The 11,015-nt window shown below is 34.2% G+C and overlaps 1 long non-coding RNA gene across 1 annotated transcript; it reads left to right on the forward strand.

The window, feature by feature from the left end:
* The first annotated feature begins 3,800 nt into the window (after positions 1-3,800).
* Positions 3,801-10,743, forward strand: LOC120309676. The gene is made up of 4 exons (XR_005557147.1): positions 3,801-4,296; positions 6,944-7,021; positions 7,111-7,375; positions 7,551-10,743. It is a non-coding gene; the product is annotated as an uncharacterized LOC120309676 (long non-coding RNA).
* The last annotated feature ends 272 nt before the right edge of the window (positions 10,744-11,015 follow it).

An 11,015-nucleotide genomic window follows, 5' to 3' on the forward strand; every position in this document is an offset into this window, starting at 1 on the left:
ATTAAAATTATGAATAATTTTTAGTTTTTTAATTTGGAATTGCTTATATTGTTATTTTTGTTTTTTTAATATTTTATTTGTTTAAATTTGTTTTGTATTTGAGTTAAAGTACATTATTGATTTTGTTATGTGTATAGTTGGATAAGTTTATTTAGAATTTGTTTGTTTATTTGTAACCCTGTAACCAGCTCTGGGAAGTGAGGGGGGAGAGGGAGGGAGGGGGTTATTTTAGGGGGGGATATTGTTAAAAACTTGTATAAAACTTTTCAATAATAAAAAAAAATCAAAGAGAACAAACCAAATCAAACCTTATATTACACATAGAAAGGGAGGAAATGAAGGAATGGAAATGAAGAAGAAGGAAAGTATAAGAAACAAACTAGAGAAGAAGAGGTCAAGCAAGAAAAAGAATAGCAATGATATAAAATAAAAGTATTGGGCTGCAATTCATTTGCAAGGCAGAGCTGTGTCATAACTCAAGACTGTTAATAATGGGTAACAATGAAATAAAATTGCACATAAAAGCAAATGCATGTTTTTCCCCCCTCTTTTGGTTCCCTGAGCTCCAAACCTATCCAAAAGGCTATCATTAGGGTGATCAGTAGTGGTTCAATTGCAAAGCTAATGAGAGTGAACACATTGATCACTGAATCAAATATGCCCTATTCCACTTTTTGGTTCAAGGAAGTACCAAAAGGCTTAGACTTCCCAGATTGCGTACTTGAGACAGAGCTTAATACATTAATTTGAATTGGAGACAATATGAGTTAAGGATCTGATCGGACTTGAATCAATTAAAAATTATTCAAATTGCCAACCCTTGTTGAGACTGAATTTTGCTCTGAGATGATGCCAAAACCCTGATAAAAAGAGGTTGCTCAAGAAGGTTTGAGGGAAGGACAGGGAAAACTGTCCTATAAAAATAGCAGGCACCAATCCAGCTGGCCAACCCCACCCCCCACCCCCGAGCTAGTTAAAGGAAAGGCACATCTACCACACTTAAGAGTATTTTTTAAATCATCTGTTAGCTAGCTAGCAATCTCTCTGACCACTGCTCTGTGTCATTAGCAGACTGTAAAATGAAACAGAACTTTGAGATGGAAGATAACTGATATGTTCCCTTCCATATCGCTGGCGAAGAGATGGCTCTATAATCAGGCATGCTGAGAAACACTATGAGACAGAGGATAAAAATAAAAAGACTCAGTCACTTACGGAGGAAGCAGTACCTCAGGCAGCTGATGTGGGGTATTTGGAAAGGGCAGCAAATCATTAGTTATTTATTTTTACTGCCAGTAAAAGGAAGCTCATGGGAATATTTGCTTGCTGGATTATCTCACAGGCAAGAATAATTTGACCAGCTCTGATGGACATGCATTGTTTCCTCATCTGTCACTAGCAGGTAAATATCTTGGCCTGGCTCAGCATCAGTTCTCCTGGTCTGAATAAGGCTTGCTCCCAGAAAAGCATGAGGAGAATGTCATTTAGGTACTTTCTGTGGAAGCTTTGAATGTTTACACACAAATAAAGCAATTCCAATCAGAAATAAAATGTATTCAGCTCAACTACATTATGGGGGTATTTTCATACTGTCATTTGTTTTTATTTTTTTTAGAATCACAGCTCCTTGATCCTTTTTTTGAAATTGAAGAATAATAAATAAGAGTGGGGCAAGAGAAATCTCAAACAAATTCTATAAGTCCCTTAATAAGTACAAATATCAGTTTAGTTTTCAGCCTAGTACAGTGCTTCTCAACCTTTTTAATGTCGTGACCCCCAACCAGTCGTAACTACTCAACCGGTCGTAAGTCGAGGACTACTCAACTGGTGCAGCACTGTTTGCAGAATAGGACTTTTGGCGGGCTCAGCAGGGCAGAGACAGCCTGGACAATTCCTATTGGCTTTTGAAAGCTAATAGAATTAGACTCTATTCAAGAGAGTCTATTCTATTGGCTTTCAAAAGCCAATAGAATAAAAGAGAGTAGCACAGCTAAGGAAAAGGGGGAAAAATGGCAGACTGCGTTGTTTGGCGACCCCCGTGAAATGGTCGTTCGACCCCAAATGGGGTCCCGACCCACAGGTTGAGAACCACTGGCCTAGTATATCTTTACTAGAAGACAGGAGCCATGCACTTCTATACTGGGGGGGGGGAGCTTCATCACGAAAGAGCCTGCAAACACAGAGAGGGAGAGAGAGGAAGAGGGAGTGGGAGCGGAAGAGGGAGAGGGAGGGAGAGAGAGAGAGAGAGAGAGAGAGAGAGAGAAAGAGAGAGAAAGAGAGAGAGATTAGATGTGTTGCTATATCAACCCCTTATGAACAGCAGTAGTTTCCTACTAATGTTATAGATAATTTAATACAGTTTTATATCATAAGGAACATCACTGGATGGAAAATCCAGTAAATCTCAGCTCATCAGAATATATTAAGTTTATAAGTGATTTGTGCTTTTTAATACCTACAGTCATTGCAAAGTATCCTTGCTTTAATCATTTACATGTACATGTGTACTGTGTTGCATCCATATTGATCAATAAAAGCTTTTCGGTCTAAAATTATTTGGCAAGCTACATAAACAAAATAGATTCTTCATTTTTTTCAAAGACCAAAATGATAACTTCATGGTTTTTCTCAGATTTACAGTTTTTTTAACCACTATTTTACAGCAAGAAAGTTTCCTAATAAGTTAAGATATCCTGCAGGACCATTGCCCTTTCTCTTTTCCCCTTGGTAATATTTAATTTCATTATTAAAAAATTCAAAGGCCAAAACTGCAACTGGGATCTATGTCAAAAAGCTGCAATGGAGCGATTATTCCTGTTTAGCATTACAGTCAGTATATTCTATTCCATTCCTCCTGTCCAACCAGGTTTTTTTTAATTCTCTACCCATAAACATGCATAAATGTCATATATACACATTCAACAGCCAAGCCATATTCACTTCTAAGTAGGTTCATGCTGTATTCCTTGTATTACTTTGGAAGTTTTTCTATTTTGCAAATGTCAGGACTTTCCAAAGCTATATATTATTATTGCATTTATTAGCATTGCCTTATATTATATTTTGCCCTTCCCAAGTCCTTCATTGTGCATTTTGCATACATCTATACAAAATATTTCTATCTATGTACTAGTTTTCTATTCAGGTTGAATGAAGACCCTTTAGCTATATTGGTCAATCAGAAACTGGGGCTATCACCAAATACTTATTATTTTAACTGTACTTCTTTATATATAGTACTGCAGCTGTATCTATATAGATATGCACAATCCCTAAATATCCTGATTGATTGCAGTGCTACAGAAGAGGTAATGATAAATCAAACTATAGAGATTTAAAATTAATCTTTATAGTGCAGTTTTACAACCATTCTGTATCTGTCAAATATCTAGCTAGTATACAAGTGGCACAAGCCATTATGAAAAAGTGGCTATAGATTCCAGCTCCATGTTCAAATCACTTTAAATAAAACTGTTTTTTCAACAAAGCCAGTTTGAACAGTCAGTTGTACAGTATTAAATATTGGCCAGTCAAGCAAGCTATGCATATGCCCCAACTATATTCAGATTTCAGTTAAATGGTCAGAAATTCATATTTCTATTTAATTATTGCTGCTTATTTAATTCCTTACACTAGGATATGAAATAGTTTCTTTTTGTTTGTATTTTTATTTTATGTACTATTAATGACTATTGTGTAAATTGTTTGAGTTTGGCCTGGAGTAATTTTTAGTAAGAATAATTTTTGGATTTCTATAACTATTGTTATGTCTGAAGCTTTCTAATTAAAGAAAATGTTTTTGTTATAGAGATGAATTCAATATAAATTAAAAATTTTTTTTATGTAGGATGGAGTCATTTTTCTTGGAGCAACACATTGGCAATACACAATAGTATTTACTTTTAACCTGCATGAGCCATAGGGAGATATATGCCAACTTCATGCATTCTTTAAGAGCATCATTTAAGCAAGGACCTATACATGTAGCCTACTTGAGGATTGTAAGTCCTCTTGAAGTGTAGTAAATATGATAAATTCATAGCCTGCTGCTTACACTGTGCAAGAACCATAGCTATGAAAGTATTGTCCCTTGCTGTTGATTTAATACAAATGTTGGTTGAGATTCTGGTAATTGTAGTTCAATACATTTACAGATTCCTGGCTGAAGAAGATTGTAGCAGAAAGCTTGCTCTAACCAGAGTAAAACGAAATTGTAATCCGGTTTAGCTACATGACACAAATTGCTTCATGAAGAACATACTCACCTCTAACCTAGCAAATATGAGTCATTAGGAGGTACAAGCTCATATATTTTATCTTTGTTGGCAAACCAGCATAGTAAAATTTGTGGAAGAGGGAATATTAGTGTGCTTGTACTTTTTTACATATCTGGGCAGGGTTGCCGCCTGAGGTTAAACTGTAGCTAGATTGTTATGGATAGATCCAAATGTCAGTTAATCATAAGGGACTTCCTTCTCCCCACCCCATCCCAGAGAGACTATGCTCCAGGTTCTCTTGTTTAGAGTTGTCATCTTATGGGACCTAGCAAGTGTGTCTTTTCAGGGATTGCCTCTGTTCTATGATCTTCCCCTGATATAAAACAGGTCCCAACTCTGCTCCCCTTTAGGAAAATCATTAAAGCCTGGATGTTCCTATAGGATTGGATTGGAGCCAATGCAATAGATCTCCTTTGGATTGCTTTGTTTTGTTGCCATTTTATATTTATATTTTATATTCATATTTAATGTTATGTGGTTGGTGCAGGGGGTTTTGATTTGCTTTTTTTTGCGTCACTCAAAGTCATGCTGTTTTGGGCAGCCTTATAAATCTTATTAATAAATAAGTAACAAATATATCTATTTCTGGCCTCATTCCTTGATCTGTTCCACTCAATTCTATACTTTTTTTTAATTGAAAAGTTTTATACAAGTTTTTAACAATATCCCCCCTAAAATAACCCCCCTCCCTCCCCCCCTCACTTCCCAGAGCTGCTTACAGGGTTACAAATAAACAAACAAATTCTAAATAAACTTATCCAACTATACAAATAACAAAATCAATAATATACTTTAACTCGAATACAAAACAAATTTAAGCAAATAATATATATATATATAACAATATAAGCAATTCCAAATTAAAAAACTAAAAATTATTCATAATCTAAATAATACTTTTAAATCCCGTATCAACTCTATTTACTCTACATGTAATTTATTCATCTTCTCCACGCTGAGGTGTATATTTTTTATCTCTTCCTTTTTTTTTTAATTAAGAGTGGTGAAAAATGGCACTGAGATGTTGATTCTTTGAGTGAAAGGACCGGAACTTCTATTTGAAACAATATAACAGATTTTGTATTTATATAAAATGCAAGAATCTTTTTTTTTTCTTTTAAGGGGGCTTTTGTCTTTTTTTCCTCCCCCCCTTTTTTTGTCTTTGATTTTTCTTAAGCCTGTTGAAGAAACATAGGTTATTTTACATGTCAGAAGCTTGTAATATAATAACTTTCATTTTTTAAATCACCTGGGAAGTTTTTTTTGTAGATATTGTTTTTTTTTCTTTCTCTGCCATCAACTACTCATTTTTGTTCTTTCTCTTGGTCAAGAGTATAACATCTGGACTGTAGGTAGAGATAACCACTGGATAGCAGCAAAGAGAGTTTTCTGTATCTGTCTGCTATTATCTAATAATCACTTAGACTTTCATAAGAGGCAGTTTTGAAGCACCTAAAATTCTGAGACATTGCATCTAGAATCTAGATGAACCATTTATTTTTAGGCTGATTGTCACATATGGTACTCAATAACCTCACTTGTGATGCGTGAACATTGATTTTCACTTACGTTACAGAGCTATAATTATATTGTGTCTATAAACATGCTAATTGCTTAGAAAAATATATAGCTTTTCCCAGAGCTGAAAATATTGGCATAGTAATTTTCTGTTTTGTCCAGAAATCTTGTGTGACTACCAAATAGATTTTTAACTAGGCATTTTCACTCAAAACTTGCAGCAGTCTGCAGTGACCTTTTCTTTTCAATTGCCAATTACTTTTTCACTTACCACTCAAAATTTGGGCTGCCAGATCTGGGCTACAGAATTCAGGGACAGGCCCAAGATGGCAGCAAAGAGTAGTATTTATTTTATTTCTTTGCTACCATATAGTGATCAGGGTTTGTGCAGCCCAACACTAGTCCTACTGAAAATAAAGCTAATGTTTTAAGATTTGCCAATAATACAAACATGAATTGTCAAGAGCCAGTTAAAGCAAAGTAATTACATGTGAGCCTTCTATATAAGTAGTGTGGCTGGAACTGTATGCATTGCTGTGGTCTCATTAATACTTGCTGAAATAATGCTGACTGCATTATTTATTTGGCCTCATGGAATTCTCTTGCATTTCTCAAAGTTTTCTTATTTCATTTAAATTACAGACAATTAGATGTTAAAGTAGCCATGGTAAGTATGGTAAAAGCAAAAGAGAGTCTGCCAAGATAGTCTGGCTGTAGGAAATCTCTCTTCCCACTGAGTTTCACCTCTGATTTATAGCATTCATTATCTATAGCTTTCTATCTGTCTATAGCTTTCATTAAGAAGCTGTAAGATGCTCTTGGAGAATATGATTGAATTCAAATTCCCATCAGTGCAAGCTACTATCAAGTGCTGCAAGGACTAAAAAGATTCAGTGGCATGACATTGGAACATGATTTAAATTATGCCATATTCTACTGAGTAGTCAAGTTGTGGAATGTGGAACAAGCGTCATCTGGTCTCTAACCTAATTTCTCTGCACTTCTAAGAACTTCAGCTGAATATCCTAATTTCCCAGAGTATTAAAACTATAAAAAAATATATAGATGGAAATTCTAAAACATTTCTGGCTAGGCAATTGGGGGCAAAGTTTATAATCTTATTTTTTCTGATGTCTTTTTAAACCCAGAATTCTATTCAGTTCTGCCAAGAATTGTCTCAACATTTGGAGAAAAGTTAAATTTCCAAGCAGCTGAATTCCAATCAGGTGAGATCATTTCACATTAGAATTTTTCAGGCATCCTAAGAGAAGTTCCACATAACCACCAGCCTCATCGTTCTCTTCTTGTATTGCAGTTTCATATGAATGACCTCACTACAGTCCAAAGGGATGATGGAATGGAGAGAAAGGAAAGATCAACTGCATGAATGAATCAGTACTTCATAACAGTTGCCCATCTGCTTTTATTTCTTCATTGCATTTCCTTTTGTAACAAGGAAAAAAAAGCAAGTGATGGCTCTAGGCAAAACCATCCCTTTCAATTGTTCATTAAAATGGGCAAATGATGCCAAGGTGATTGAAGGAGGAGGGAAAATCCCAGGAAGTTGTAGAGTGATGAAGGTAGAGTTTCCAGCAATGGAAAACAACCACACCATTAGTTGCTCCAACACTGTAACATTCCTTTTTAATATTTCAGTGAATTGTTTGAAATATCCCTGGCTGGCATTATTGGAAGAAATAGAATTTATCCATTTTTTATATAATGACATATCTCTTTCTCTATCTCCCCAATCAGATTCAACAAAATCAAAAAGGACACAAGCAAGCATGTGATCCTGATGGCTGTGCACCCAAGGACTATGCACATGATTGTGAATGCATGCAAAAAGCTTAGCTTGTCTAATGTTTATACAGTTCATTAATTCCGAAGAACCAAAGATTTGCCTTGAGAAGAAATAATTTCATGCTATTCAGGCCTGTATTAGCTCATCTTCTCTCTGTGCCCAAATATAATTTAAAGAACGGCATCTCATCTTCAATGTATTTTTTTCAGTGTGTTTATTCACTGATGTAGAAGAGATTATTTGATGAGATCTATGTATTAAGCTAAGTGCAAATGATTTGCTTACAAACATCAAAGTGCAGAAAAGAGCCCTAGGCTATTTGATTGGGTGCCAGTAAAACAGTTTCTTCCACAGAGTTTTAGGAGGTACAATTTTTACTGAGAATAATGTATAAAGCAATGGGATACTGAAAGTTTTCACCTAAGTGAATATAAAACTAAAGTATTTTTAAGAATAGCAAGAGACTGAGAAGAGAGGAATTGAGTTATTTCATATAATTTTTTTTAGAAAGATTTACAAAATAACTCTAGCATAGATTTAGGCCAGGCTGAGTTTAATCTTAAATTATTTCTAATACACAAAATGGGATGGAAGCTCATAAAACCCATTTCCTCTCCCCTGGCTGGGTGGAATTTTCCCAGATATGATGCCTTCAATATATTGTGAGTTTAGCCTGGGCTGATTTGGATATTGAAAACTGGGCTGGTTCTTGTTTATTCAACAGAAATCCAAGGAAGTGTACAGTTTTTAATGTAGTCACATCATGATCTCCAGTAAAGGTTTCCCTGCCTTGAGCTGAATAAAGCTATGGGTAGGAGTAAAGATGCCAATCTCTTGGGGGCAGGGGAAAGGAAGTGTTGAAATCCTACATTTATGAGAGATATTTAGTGCTAGGGGTATGTATTTGCATATGGTGTAGGGAATTGGGAGAAGGTAACAGACTTCTCTAACATGCCTTATGAGGGAAGTTCTGATATCTATCCTGGGATCCACATTTGCCTGTAGTATTGCTGGCTAAATTAACTAAATATTGGGAATTCAGCTGTCTTGAAAAACTAAGAGAACAAAGAATGCACTGTCTACCCATTGCAAATAAATAGTTGGGATATTTCTCTGTGATAACAGCTGTAATTCGTCATGTTTTAGATACAAACTTGGAATTTGACATTTCCCAGAATTAAAATCTGGGACTGGACTATAATTGCTTAGGAACAGTAGGCTTGGCTGGTAAAAATGTTAAAGTATATACAGTTTATGAAAAAGGAATCAAAGGGATCAAGTCTTCTGCATCTGTCCAGTAAAACTCACTCTGGTATTACAGATCCGAAGGTGGCATAATTACAGCAAGATTAAGGATTTTCCTGGTCACTTGAAGGACTCATTTCCCCTGAAATATGTTTATCTGAGAATCTGAGCTGACGAGAACAACAAAGTAATAAAAGTGGGGGGACACTTTTTCAGCCCCACATTTTATAAATGCTTTGTCAAAGTGCATCAGTACTCTTGCTGCAAGTTTTTGAAAAGGCATTCCCTAAGTATACTTTATCATTCTGTTGAATTTACAATTGATGAGCAATGGGGTAATGAAATCATTATAATTATTTATAGGATACTAATTTTTAAAATTAAACTTTTTTGTTTAAATATTTTTTTGTTTAGTTTCTAAAAAGATTATTTTTAGCATTTATTGATAGATAGAAGTTGTCTTTAAGATTTTACTGGAAAAAGCAACAGAAATATTTAAAATATAGATGTTATTTATTTAATGTATATTTTATTTTCTCCCAGATAACATCATGCTTCTTTATAGTCTCTGTTAATTAAAGCATAGAAGTATCCCAGAGATACTGAAGCCAAAGGTCGCTTCTGCAATTCAGAGCTCTATAATTGTTTTTACTTTACAAAAGCCTCTCTTGTGTAGTGGTCCTTAGAGATTTTAGTGGTCTGAAAAAAAGAAAGTTGTATTCAAATGAAAGGCAAAAAAAATTGACTTGTTTGTTTTTTAAACCCAATCATGAGAAAAATATCATGCTATTGTTTAATGGTTTTTTTTTTTGGGCTTGGGAAAAGAGAAAATGTTTTTTGTTTACAAGCAGATATTTGCAGGGTCCTTTTGGCAATATTTCTGCAAGCTCATGCTATCATACTCAAAATTTAGAAAGAAATCCTAGCATTAAAGTAAGACCATAATAGATGATAGATCAAAAGATAATAGATCGAGAGATGATAGATGATAGATAGATAGATAATAATATTTTGGAATTGGAAAGCTATCACTATATTTTAAATGCATGTATTGCCACAATGACATAGTTTTGCACATTAAACAATGTATATTTGTATCATTTGTACTTCACTTGACTCTTAGTTTCTTCTTGTGGATGCCCATAAGTATAGTCCTACAACCCAATCTTGATCTGAAAGAAGTATACAGCTGTGTATACTGTTCCTTATATGGCATATATGCATTGGCTATTTTATGCCTGAGTAACCATCCCATGGAAAATTAACCATCAGGTTATTGGTGAGTTTAAAATATCTGAGTGGAGTCAAAAGGCCATTAATATCAATGTATATATCAATCTTGAACCCATATTTATTTTTACTGTGTTTATATTTCTCTATTAGATCCCAAAATATTTATCTCTTAATGTCCCCATTTCTCTGCCATTACTAATTATCTCTTAAGCATTTAAGCCTGAATCTCTCTCCTCAAAAATGTTTGTACAGTAAATATTACAAATGAAAGCCGTTTTTCTACATACTCCCATAAATATCTTATTACTAATTGGCAAAATATTATGTTTGTTCTGAATAATTGTATATCTAGAGAATTGCTCTACCATTTCCACAAATCTGAGTAAACATTCTTGAAAATCACTAAAAATGCTCAAGATACTGTCAATAGATAGCTACAACTTATGTTGAGTTCCCATAACACAAATATTCTGAATGTCACAGATTATGTGATTCAAATTAAATATTCAAGCAGATGCAGAACACTTTAGATGAGTTCTACATCATAATTACAGGAAAATATCCCATTGGTATTTACCCAAATGAAAGAATTAAAAACTTACTTTTATCAAAGAGATAAAATTGGATGGAAAAAATCCATTTTGACAACTTTTTCAAATTTTTATAATTTGCACCACATCAAATGTTTTCTCCACATCTAACAGTCATGACATACATGACATATATTATATTTGTAAATATTATATTTTATAATATAAAACATAGATTTCCATTTTATCAGAATACAGTGATAAAATGTTCATGGAAAATCTAATACTGTAGTCCATTGACTTGATATCCTTTCATGAAATCAGTTTGTGCTTAGTAAATTATAGAATGTTTCTATAATCTTTGTATAAGGCTAGCTGTCAACATTCTGGCATCCCCATTTGACAAGG

Source organism: Crotalus tigris, unplaced genomic scaffold (genome assembly GCF_016545835.1).
Source record: "Crotalus tigris isolate CLP2741 ecotype Arizona unplaced genomic scaffold, ASM1654583v1 scf7180000018053.2689490, whole genome shotgun sequence".
Lineage (NCBI taxonomy): Eukaryota > Metazoa > Chordata > Lepidosauria > Squamata > Viperidae > Crotalus > Crotalus tigris.